Raw genomic sequence first — 11028 nt, forward strand, 5'->3', positions numbered from 1 at the left:
GCGTAGCATTGAAATGGCCCAAAGAAATGGCCTAAAGAGGTATGGTGTCTATTACTTCAGTGTAAATTAACTGGTAAAGCCCAAGAGGTTTTGTCAGCGCTACCTCTGGAGGACAGTTTGAATTATGACGTGGTCAAAGCTACTGTTCTTCGTGCCTATGAGCTTGTGCCTGAGGCATACCGACAGAGATTTAGGTCTCATAGAAAGTATTCTAGTAAGACTTATGTGGAATTTGCTAGAGACAAGGGAAATCTGTTTGATAAATGGCATGCTGCTAGTAAGGTAACTGATTTCAACTCTCTCCGGGAGTTAATCTTGTTGGAAGAGTTTAAAAATTGCTTACCCGAACGCATTGTAGTTTACCTAAACAAACAGAAAGTATCCTCCCTGGCAGAAGCGTCTGTGTTGGCAGACGAGTTTGTGTTGACGCACAAGAGTGTATTTTCAGCTCATACTGAGAGTAGAGCCACTGAGTTTCCTACCTTTAGCCCTAGTCGGCCAGCAATAGTATATCAAGCACGCCAGAAGAATGAGCGTTCCTGTTTCTATTGTCATAAAGTGGGACATATGATTAATGATTGCTTCATGCTAAAACTCAAACAAGGGATGCCTCTTCGTGTCAAGCCGCCAACAGGTGTTGATCTAATTCGAACGGTTGGGAGGTCTGCAACAAAACAGGTGCCTCAGGGTAACTGCAGTTTGAAAGTCTCAGTCCCCGACCGCAGTTATGAACCATTCATTTCCGAGGGGTTTGTGTCCCTAACGAATGACAAAGCGTCTCAGTGTCCGGTTAAAATCCTTAGAGATACTGGTGCGGCGCAGTCGTTTATATTGTCTGATGTGTTGCCCTTATCTGACGATACATACTGTGGTTCCAGTGTGTTAGTGCAGGGTATTGAAATGGGTTTTGTCCCAGTGCCATTGCACTTTGTGAAAGTACACTCTGAGTTAATCAGTGGAATATTCAGAGTGGAGGTACGTCCTAAGTTGCCAGTGAAAGGTGTGACCTTTATAATGGGTAACGATATTGCCGGAGGAAAGGTAGTACCCGTATTGGAAGTATTGGATAAAAGTGACCACTCTCTCTCGAATGAGCTGGCACAGAGTTATCCACATGTGTTCCCCGCTTGTGCTGTCACTCGTGCTCAGGCACGACAAGAGGGTGAAGAGATAGATTTGTCGAACACTGTTCTGTTCAAAGAGGTTGATCAAGAGGATGGATTGTGTGATACCTCTGATAAGCTGATCACCTCTGACAAACAGCCCAGGAAAGAATCAAAGAACGTTGAACTTATTGCTGATGCAATACAGTTACCAGTCACTCGTGAGCAGCTGATTGCTAACCAAAAGGTTGACAACAAGCTTGCTAAATGTTTTTCTAGTGTTGTCTCATTGGAAGATGTAAAGAAGAAGCACGTGGCTTACTTCATTGATGGTAATCTCCTCATGCGTAAATGGGAATCCCATGTTGACGCGGGTGGAGATTGGAATGCTGTTTACCAAATAGTGATTCCTACAGCCTTTCGACAAAATGTATTATCCCTTGCTCATGATCACCAGTGGTCTGGTCATTTAGGAATTACAAAGACTTATGATCGGATCCTTCGACATTTCTTTTGGCCGGGTTTAAAACAAGATGTGGCTCAGTTCTGTCGGACATGCCACACATGTCAGATAACAGGAAAACCAAATCAGGTTATACCTCCCGCTCCTCTTTGTCCCGTACCTGTCATAGGTGAACCATTCGAGCATGTGGTGGTTGATTGTGTCAGACCGTTACCGAAGACAAAATCGGGTAACCAGTTTTTGTCTCGTGTCTAATGATTGTTTTATGTTTTGGTTGACTTTGTTGTTGTGAGTATTCATTGTACTGTGGTCGCAATCCCCCCTAGGGTTGCTCTTTTAAGGGTGGGAGTATTACGGATACAAGTATCCTGTGTGTGTATCCTGTGTGTGTGTGTTTCTTTTCTCTCCTTCTCCCCTCACAGGTGAAAATCATCACTCCCCAATCAGTCACCAATCCAATCATCAATCAATCAGAAGACACACCTCCTCCTGTTTCCTACCCAATCACAGTTATTTTCCCTTGGTTTAAAAACCCCATCAGTTGTTTGCTCTAGAGCTCAATCTCTTTGTAAATGCCATGTTTGTAGATCTCTGTGTTTCACTCTCTCTTTGTGTATTAACCTCTCTTTTGTTTGAGCACCTCCATAGCACTTTGTCATCACCTGTGAGTATTGTTTTGGTTATGGTGTTTGTTTGATTGCTGGTGGGAAAAGGGGAAACCAAGACAAGTCGCCCATGGGCATACACTACCCGTAGGTAGACTTTGTTAAATACACTAGTTAGAACTGGGCGGACCACCCACTGTATTTTTGGTTAGTTAGCTAGCTGTTGTTAAAGTAGGCTAGTCTAGCTTAGGTTTTTTTTGAATACTTATTGTTTCTTTCCTTGGGTCCAGCTCAGCCCCTTTTCCTGCTCCCCCCATTACCGTGTGTTTATTAATAAACCTTGAGTTTGACGGTAGATTTCAGTTGTCCTGGTTATTTCGTTCACACTTTTACTTTGTCACAATTATAATTTGCATGAGTTATGTTACGGGTCTCATTACCATCCCCCCCCCCTAGACTGTCGGGCCAAAAGGGATTCGTAACACTGATTGAGAACCATACCAGGCCAAGACATAGAAACAGACAAAGAATGCCCACCCTAGTCACACCCTGGCCTAACCAAAATAGAGAATAAAAAGCCTCTATGGCCAGGGCGTGACACTTGGCTATTGTACGGCAATCTGCTCTGGTCGGATTAAGCTCAATAACTCTCTGCATCTACTGTAATTCTCACCATCTCTCTTCGTTCTCCCAGGGTTGGCTGTTTGCCTTTGGCGATGGCTGATCTCAGGTTCATGGACATCTTGCCCCAAGGGTCAGTGAAGTTCTCCGGCCAGATGTCCAGGTCTACGGTACCGGTCATACTGGTTGTAGACCGGGTTGTGCTGGATGTGGAGGATGACTGAAGGGGAAGGGCTTGATGACTCAAATGTTGATATATCCTTGATGGTACCAGCTGTGTCACTCTTTGCTGGTCCTGGAAGTAAAATAGTTGCTCAACTCAGAAATCTAAAGTAATACAATTCCAAACATTTCCTCTGAACTGTACAGTACTTGTAAATCTTTTAGTAAAATGTAATATCTTCAAATCTCCATGCATTTAGCAGCTTCCGACATTGTATTGGTCTGATGTGCTCCTATAGGTCTTCTTCTTAAAGAAATTGAAGGTCTGGCTTTCCCTCTACTCCCACACTTGCTAGCTTGTCCGGGAGAGATGAAAGTGTCTACTCTGGCAAATCTGGTAGGTACTGGCAATACTGCCGCTCTTATCTGCTCTCCTAGCGCTGTCATAGCTCTACAACAAAGGAAAAGAATGATGAAGGATCCTCATTGATTTGACAAATAACTTGTACTCTACTAAGGGGTAATAAATCAAAAAGGTCTTCATGCTAAATGCAGATCAATTTTGAGTCCTGAGCTACTCCTGTAAGGCAGGAAATACCCAAATCAACTATCTGCACAGCCTACTGCAACTCTAAAACAAAATGGAGCAATAGACCAGCATCAACTTAATCTCACCCATTTGCAATCCATCCTCATCTTTCCCTATCACAACATACATTCCCTTTCTGTACATTGTGCATTTGACAGTGATATCATTTGAAACAACTGTGTTGTCAGATTTTAAGTGAACTGCAGCGACTGAATCCTCAATCTTCTTGTTGTAATCACTGACATAAAAATTGGTTCCCTTTTCTACCTGAATGTGAGGCAGAAATAAACTGCCAGCACTAAAATAGGCTTGGAACAGTTGGTGTCTCTCTGCTAGAGTCCCACATAGATTCTTAAAGTTGTGCAATTTCCATTCACCAAGTGTTTTATTCATAGGGACATACTGGGCAAAGCACTCTTTCCCAGATTCATTAGTGCCTAAATACAAGGGTACAGGTTCAACATAATTGAAAGTGTTTTTAAAGAGTCTTCTGATGCTGATCTGTTCGTAAAGAACCATTACAGGCCTTAAGAAGATCCTCCTTTGGAGCTCTTCGATTTCATTTTTTATATCATTCTCCGGAATGCCAAGTACACTCAACCTCTCCTTGAGCTTTGAAAGAAGATGTGATTGATCAATGTCATGAATATCTTGAAATTCTTCAATAATAGACTGAATAACAGAGACAGGTAACAATAACTTTGCCTGAAGCTTTAAATAAAACAGTGTAAGTTTTTTTTTTTTTAAAGAGAGCTTCATCAACACTGTCAAAGGGGCCGCCTGCTTCTAGGTCCTCGGAAAAGTCATTATCTGTAGACACACCAGGGGTCTCAGTAACATTTTCAGTTTGTTTCCAACACTCTCATTTGCATGTTTGACCGAGCTGTTTTTGTGTATTCTGGAGATATGAGACGCAAATGTAGATTTAACAGCATATGTTTTTTCACATCCCATAAAAGGGCAACTAATTTCTCTGCCCACTTGCAAATTATCCTTCAAATGAGAAATAATTCAGTCAAATGTAAACATCTGAACTGACAAATGGCTATTGGGCAAATCAACATTTTGTCTGCTGGTTGAAATTGAGCACGTTTCACAGACTTTTAATATCCCTTGTGGTCTCTGTATAAGGTAGACTTAAAGGCAGTAAATTGAAGTTTCATGTGCTGTACGAATGATGCTTCTGTATTAAGTTCATGCATACACGATTTGCACTGAAACATTAACTGTAAGGTTGATTCTGGATAATTAAAAATAATCAGCTGTCTCAGTTCAAGCAGCAGTAGCCTGTACTTATTTCTAAAATCCAAATCCCAAAAATTGAAGTTATATAAACAATTCAGAATAGCAAGCTAACATTTGTGGCTGAGAATAGTTCACCTAAATTCACCTCAAATGACAGCTATAATGCAGCTAGCTCACCAACGGACAGACAGATTGATTACACATTTGAACCATCAAGCCATAACTGACAATGAAAATACATCTAGAATCTATTCCATCTTGATTCAAACAACGTTCCAATATTTAGCTAAGAGAGGGCACAGCTAGCTATTAACTGGCATACATTTTGGGTGGGGGAAACAGAACATGGAATAAACTATTAATTGGAACAGTTTGACTGAAGGCTCGCAAAAAAAAGACACTTCACATTTTCAAACTGATACATGGGTTCCCGATGCAAAATGTTCTGTCAAATTTCACTAAATTTCATGTAGCCTACTGACCGCAATTGCAGATGTTCACTTCCATCACGGGACTGCCCGAGTATGTGGAAAGCATGATGCACCCAAATGGCCAATTCTTTACAGTGGGCTATGTGATTCTGTTGGCTATTTTTCATCGGGAACCGTAACTTTCAGAAATTGTCTTCTCGTTGTATGGCTGTTGAATGTAAAATATGATTAAAAAACCTCTGGGATATGTGGGACGTTCCTGAAATCACACATGTAAGATACCAAATTAAAGCTACACGTGTTGTGAATCCAGCCAACATGTCAGATTTCAAAAAGGTATTTCGGCGAAAGCAAACAATGCTATTATCTGAGCATAGCACCATAGTAAACAAAAGATAACATTTCAACCCTGCAGGCGCGACACAAAATGCAGAAATAAAAATATAAATCATGCCTTACCTTTGACGAGCTTCTTCTGTTGGCACTCCAATGTGTCCCATAAACATCACAAATGGTCCTTTTGTTCGATTAATTCTGTCTAAAATGTCAATTTATTTGGCGCATTTGATCCAGAAAAACACCGGTTCCAACTTGACGACAAAATATCTCAAAAGTTACCTGTAAACTTTGCCAAAACATTTCAAACTAAGTAAATAATCGATCAAATTGAAGATTTGTTCAATACAGGAAGACAACAAACTCAAGCATGCTTTGTCTTGCGCTTCTATCAAACAGTACACATGATGTGACACTTGTTCAAGATTGCAGTTCTTCTTCATTACACAAAGGAATAACCTCAACACATTTCTAAAGACTGGTGACGTCCAGTGGAAGCGGTAGGAACTGCAATCAAGTCCCTTAGAAATCTGGAATCCCAATGAAACTTAATTGAAAAGGGTGACCTAAAAAAAAAATCTAAATGTTTTTTCATCTGGGTTCGCCTGCTACATAAGTTCAGTTGAAATTGGGCATGCTTTTCATCCAAAATTCCAAATGCTGCCCTCTATCCTACAGAAGTTTTAACCCACCTGATGGCTGCTTCAGTGTAGAGGTCTTGTACAAAAATTCACCTGAAACGACCGCGCAATCCCATAATCCAATGGGCAGGACTAACCATTATGAGCTGTAAATCATCATGCCTGTATTTTGTTTGCGTGACATTTACTGTAACATTTACTGTTAACTGTAATCGTTCAGCGACCCAAGATGCATTGCAGTCTACAATATTATGTTGTTAATGGATAACACAGGGAATTCCTGTGTGTTTTTACTGTAAAAACTACAGCAATTTGTTTGTGTATGTGTGTATGTATATATATATATATATATATTGGATGTATTTAACCCCTTATTTTAGGCACTAAACGATCTCTATATACTTCCATTAATTTTTTAAAACTGATACCCAGCTACCTTCAGACTAGTCTTGTGAGGCTTGTGGACATCCTTGTTCATGAGAGACTCACCTTTCCATAGAGGGGTCATATTAGTGACAGACAAAAGTTGGTAGATCGGGTGTACTGACTTCAGACAAGTCCTGTGATGCAACGCAGAACACCATCATGTTTGTGAGAGTCTCAACTTTCTATAAATGGGTCATAATAGTAGGCCAAACTGTTCGTAAGCCACAGGCCAGACGTCTTCGAGAGAAGACCAATTTTCGGGATGTTTCATTGTCTGACAAAACCTCTGTAGATCTGCCACCTTTCACCTCACCCATCTCTTAGCTTATCGATAGTTTTTGATTGGAATTGTTTTATTACGTTATGAGACTTCAGGGAACGCTTGCAAAGCAGACCAAGCAGACCAGGCTGGGGTTTGGGGTTAGAGAAGTCAATGAGTGAAGTGAAAAATTATTCCTTAGTTGTTTTTTTTCTCAATCTAAAGGCACAACCTAGATTCGAGCCAATGTCTTTAGTAGTTAAACATGTTATTACTCCAACCTCCTGAAAGTGACAAACTGACACATTTTAATTTTTTTGTCAAAAACGACTATGTTAAAGGCATGCCTTTATCTGAACGCATGCGCAGTTCTGCGCGTAACTACCGTTAGACCCGATGACGTGTTTCTGCGCATGATCTTAGCTAGCCAAGGTCGCGGTGACATCGCCTCCAAGTGTGATCGGGGATTTCTATTTGGAGAAGCAGTTTCTGTCTATCTTCATACTGTACTGTCTTTAGCTAAACTATCATTCAAATGAAAGCCAACCCCTGTCTCTACTTAGAAACCGATGTGCGGTGGGGATTTGTTGAAATTATCCGGTCAAAAAAGTGTCGCGTTTCGTTATGACATCTACCCAAGGAATTTTCTCAGTCTAGAGACAGAATTTGATATATGGCTAAGGCAGCTTGTCGTCTATCGACAAACACGTAGTATACCGAAGTTATTTGACGTTTGTCTGTTAGAAGAGCGCAAACGGTACATGTCCCAGTTCCATTGATTTCAATACAATATCGATGTGAGGGTTTAATTTACGCAAATTATTGATTACAGTAGAACAAGCTAATCAATTCCAGTCTTGAGTGACCACTTGGGAAATATTGGTGCGTGTGCAGTTTAGAAGATACTAATTTAGCAAAATACAAGTAATCTGAATACAAGCGTGACACGATTGTGTAACTTGTATGTATTGTAACGAAAGGAAATAATTTTATAGAAATTATGCATAGCCTGCCTATTGTGCTGGATTTCACAGTGATTCGGGCTAATGTTGTGAAAGAAACTGAGGAGGGGAGACTGTCAGATGTGGACAGGGTATATTATGTTGTGGTGACTAGACTTGTATAAAATGTAAATTAAGTGACACAATTTGTGGTAGTCTACAATTTTCTCTGGAATAAACTGTGTCAGGAAATGTACTTCTTGCAGGGAGTTGTATGCGCATGTGGCAGATGCGGAATAAATGTAATGTATCACCATTAGTTTACTGACCAGAAGAGGACGCTCTTTCCTCAAAAGTCCTGACCATCAACCGTTTTCATGGCAATGGCTCTCTATTTGAGAGAGATTCTCCCCATTTACAGGAAAATGTAAACAGAAAGACGTAAACAGAAAGATATACAGTACCATTCAAAAGTTTGGACACACCTACTCTTTCAACATTTTTTTCTTTATTTTTACTATTTTCTACATTGTATAATAATAGTGAATACATCAAAGCTATGAAATAGCACATATGGAATCATGTAGTAACCAAAAAAGGGTTAAACAAATCTAAATATATTTTAGATTCTTCAAAGTTGCCATCCTTTGCCTTGATGACAGCTTTGCACACTCTTGGCATTCTCTCAACCAGCTTCACCTGGAATGCTTTTCCAACCGTCTTGAAGGAGTGCTGAGCACTTGTTGGCTGCTTTTCCTTCACTCTGCGGTCCAATTCATCCCAAAACATCTCAAGTGGGTTGAGGTTGGGTGATTGTAGAGACCAGGTCATCTGATGCAGCTCTCCATCACTGTCCTTGGCCAAATAGCCCTTACACAGCATGCAGGTGTGTTGGGTCATTGTCCTGTTGAAAAACAAATGATAGTCCCACTAAGCGCAAACCAGATGGGATGGCTTATCGCTGCAGAATGCTGTGGTAGCCATGTTGGTTAAGTGTGCTTTGAATTCTAAGTAAATCGCCCACAGTGTCACCAACAATGCACACCCACACCATCACACCTCCTCTTTCATGCTTCACGTGGGAACCACTCATTTTTTTTTTTTTTTTTTTTTTTTTACCTTTATTTAGCCAGGCAAGTCAGTTAAGAACAAATTCTTATTTTCAATGACGGCCTGGGAACAGTGGGTTAACTGCCTGTTCAGGGGCAGAACGACAGATTTGTACCTTGTCAGCTCGGGGGTTTGAACTCGCAACCTTCCGGTTACTAGTCCAACGCTCTAACCACTAGGCTACCCTGCCGCCCCATGCGGGGAGATCATCCGTTCACCTACTCTGCGTCTCACAAAGACATGGCGGTTGGAACCAAAACTCTCCAATATGGACTCATCAGACCAAAGGACAGATTCCCACCAGTCTGACTGTTCTTTGGACTGTAATCAACCTGGCAACTTTATATGTCAAATGATATTCCCCTTCATGTTTTATTGTGCTATAATACCAATGTTCCCAGCTATCTCCATTGGATTCAAGCCAGAAGTTACCTTTTCTATTTCATATTTGCATACATCATTTCTGACATGTAAGACAGACATATTCCACTAAAACTGATATGGCATTAAGCATTAACCATCATCACTTACTTCTAACCCTCAAACAAAGTCCTCATCTGGGATGTTTCTTTCTTCAGCACACATCCCTATATTTACTTTATACTTAGTTTAAGCATGTATCAATGTCATCACAGCTCTTATAAATTGGATTACTATTCTCTTCATGCTGTTTCCATGGTCTTGATTCTGACATTGCTTTACCAGACATGATTTATACTCTGTCCTACCCTTGTGTCAAGTACTTGGTGCTATTAGAGAGAGTAAGTAGTACACTGGTAAAATTAAACAATTGTTCAATCAGGAACAAAATCACCAATGACAGAAGGGTACATGATTTTGTCAACATGAGGCAATTGTAATCTGTTCATCTGTGTGTCAATTTCCAGGAAAATATACCAAATGCTGTTTCACAAAGAGACATTATAATGTATTTTTCATACTGATGTATTTCATGTATTTTTATATAATGTATTTTTTATACTGATTGTGAAATGTTGGCTGATAATGTTCAACCTCTGAATTCACTCTATGGTTTACAAAGATGAGTGGAAGTCCAAAGGTTTGCTTCATCAGAAAGAACAGATACTAATACAGTGCATTCAGAAAGTATTCACACCATTTCACTATTTTCACATTTTGTTGTGTTACAGCCTGAATTTAAAATGGATTACATTTAGAAGTTTTAATCACTGGCCTATACACAATATCCCATAATGTCAAAGTAGAATTATGTTTTTAGACATTTTTATAAATTAATAAAAAAAACTTAAATGTCTTGAGTCAATAAGTATTCAAGCCCTTTGTTATGGCAAGCCTAAATAAGTCACATAAATTGCATGGATTCACTCTGTGTGCAATAATAATATTTAACATAATTTTTGAATGCCTACCTCATCTCTGTACACCACACATACAATTATCTGAAGGTCCCTCAGCCAAGCAGTGCATTTCCAGCACAGATTAAACCACAAAGACAAGGAAGGTTTTCCAATGCCTCGCAAAGAAGGGTACCTATTGGTAGATGGGTAAAGATAAAAAAGCAGACATTGAATATTCCTTTGAGCATGGTGAAGTTATTAATTACACGTTGGATGGTGTATTAATACACCCAGTCACGACAAAAATACAGGCATCCTTCCTGATTCAGTTGCCTGAGAGGAAGGAAACCGCTCAGGGATTTCACCATGACGCATAACAGCTAAAGAGTTTACTAGCTGTGATAGGAGAACACTGAGGATGGATCAACAACATTGTAGTTACTCCACAATACTAACCTAAATGACAGAGTGAAAAGAAGGAAGAAAGACAATGAACAGAATGGAGCTAAGCACAGGCAAAATCCTAGAGGAAAACCTGGTTCAGTCTGCTTTCCACCAGACACTGGGAGATTAATTCACCTTTCAGCAGGACAGTAACCTCAAACACAAGGCCAAATTTACACTGGAGTTGCTTACCAAGAAGACAGTGAATTTACCTGAGTGGCCGAGTTACAGTTTTGACTTAAATCTACTTGAAAATCTATGACAAGACCTGAAAATGGTTGTCTAACAATGATCAATTTGACAGAGCTTGAAGAATTTGAAAATAATAATGAC

Source organism: Oncorhynchus clarkii, chromosome 6 (genome assembly GCF_045791955.1).
Source record: "Oncorhynchus clarkii lewisi isolate Uvic-CL-2024 chromosome 6, UVic_Ocla_1.0, whole genome shotgun sequence".
Lineage (NCBI taxonomy): Eukaryota > Metazoa > Chordata > Actinopteri > Salmoniformes > Salmonidae > Oncorhynchus > Oncorhynchus clarkii.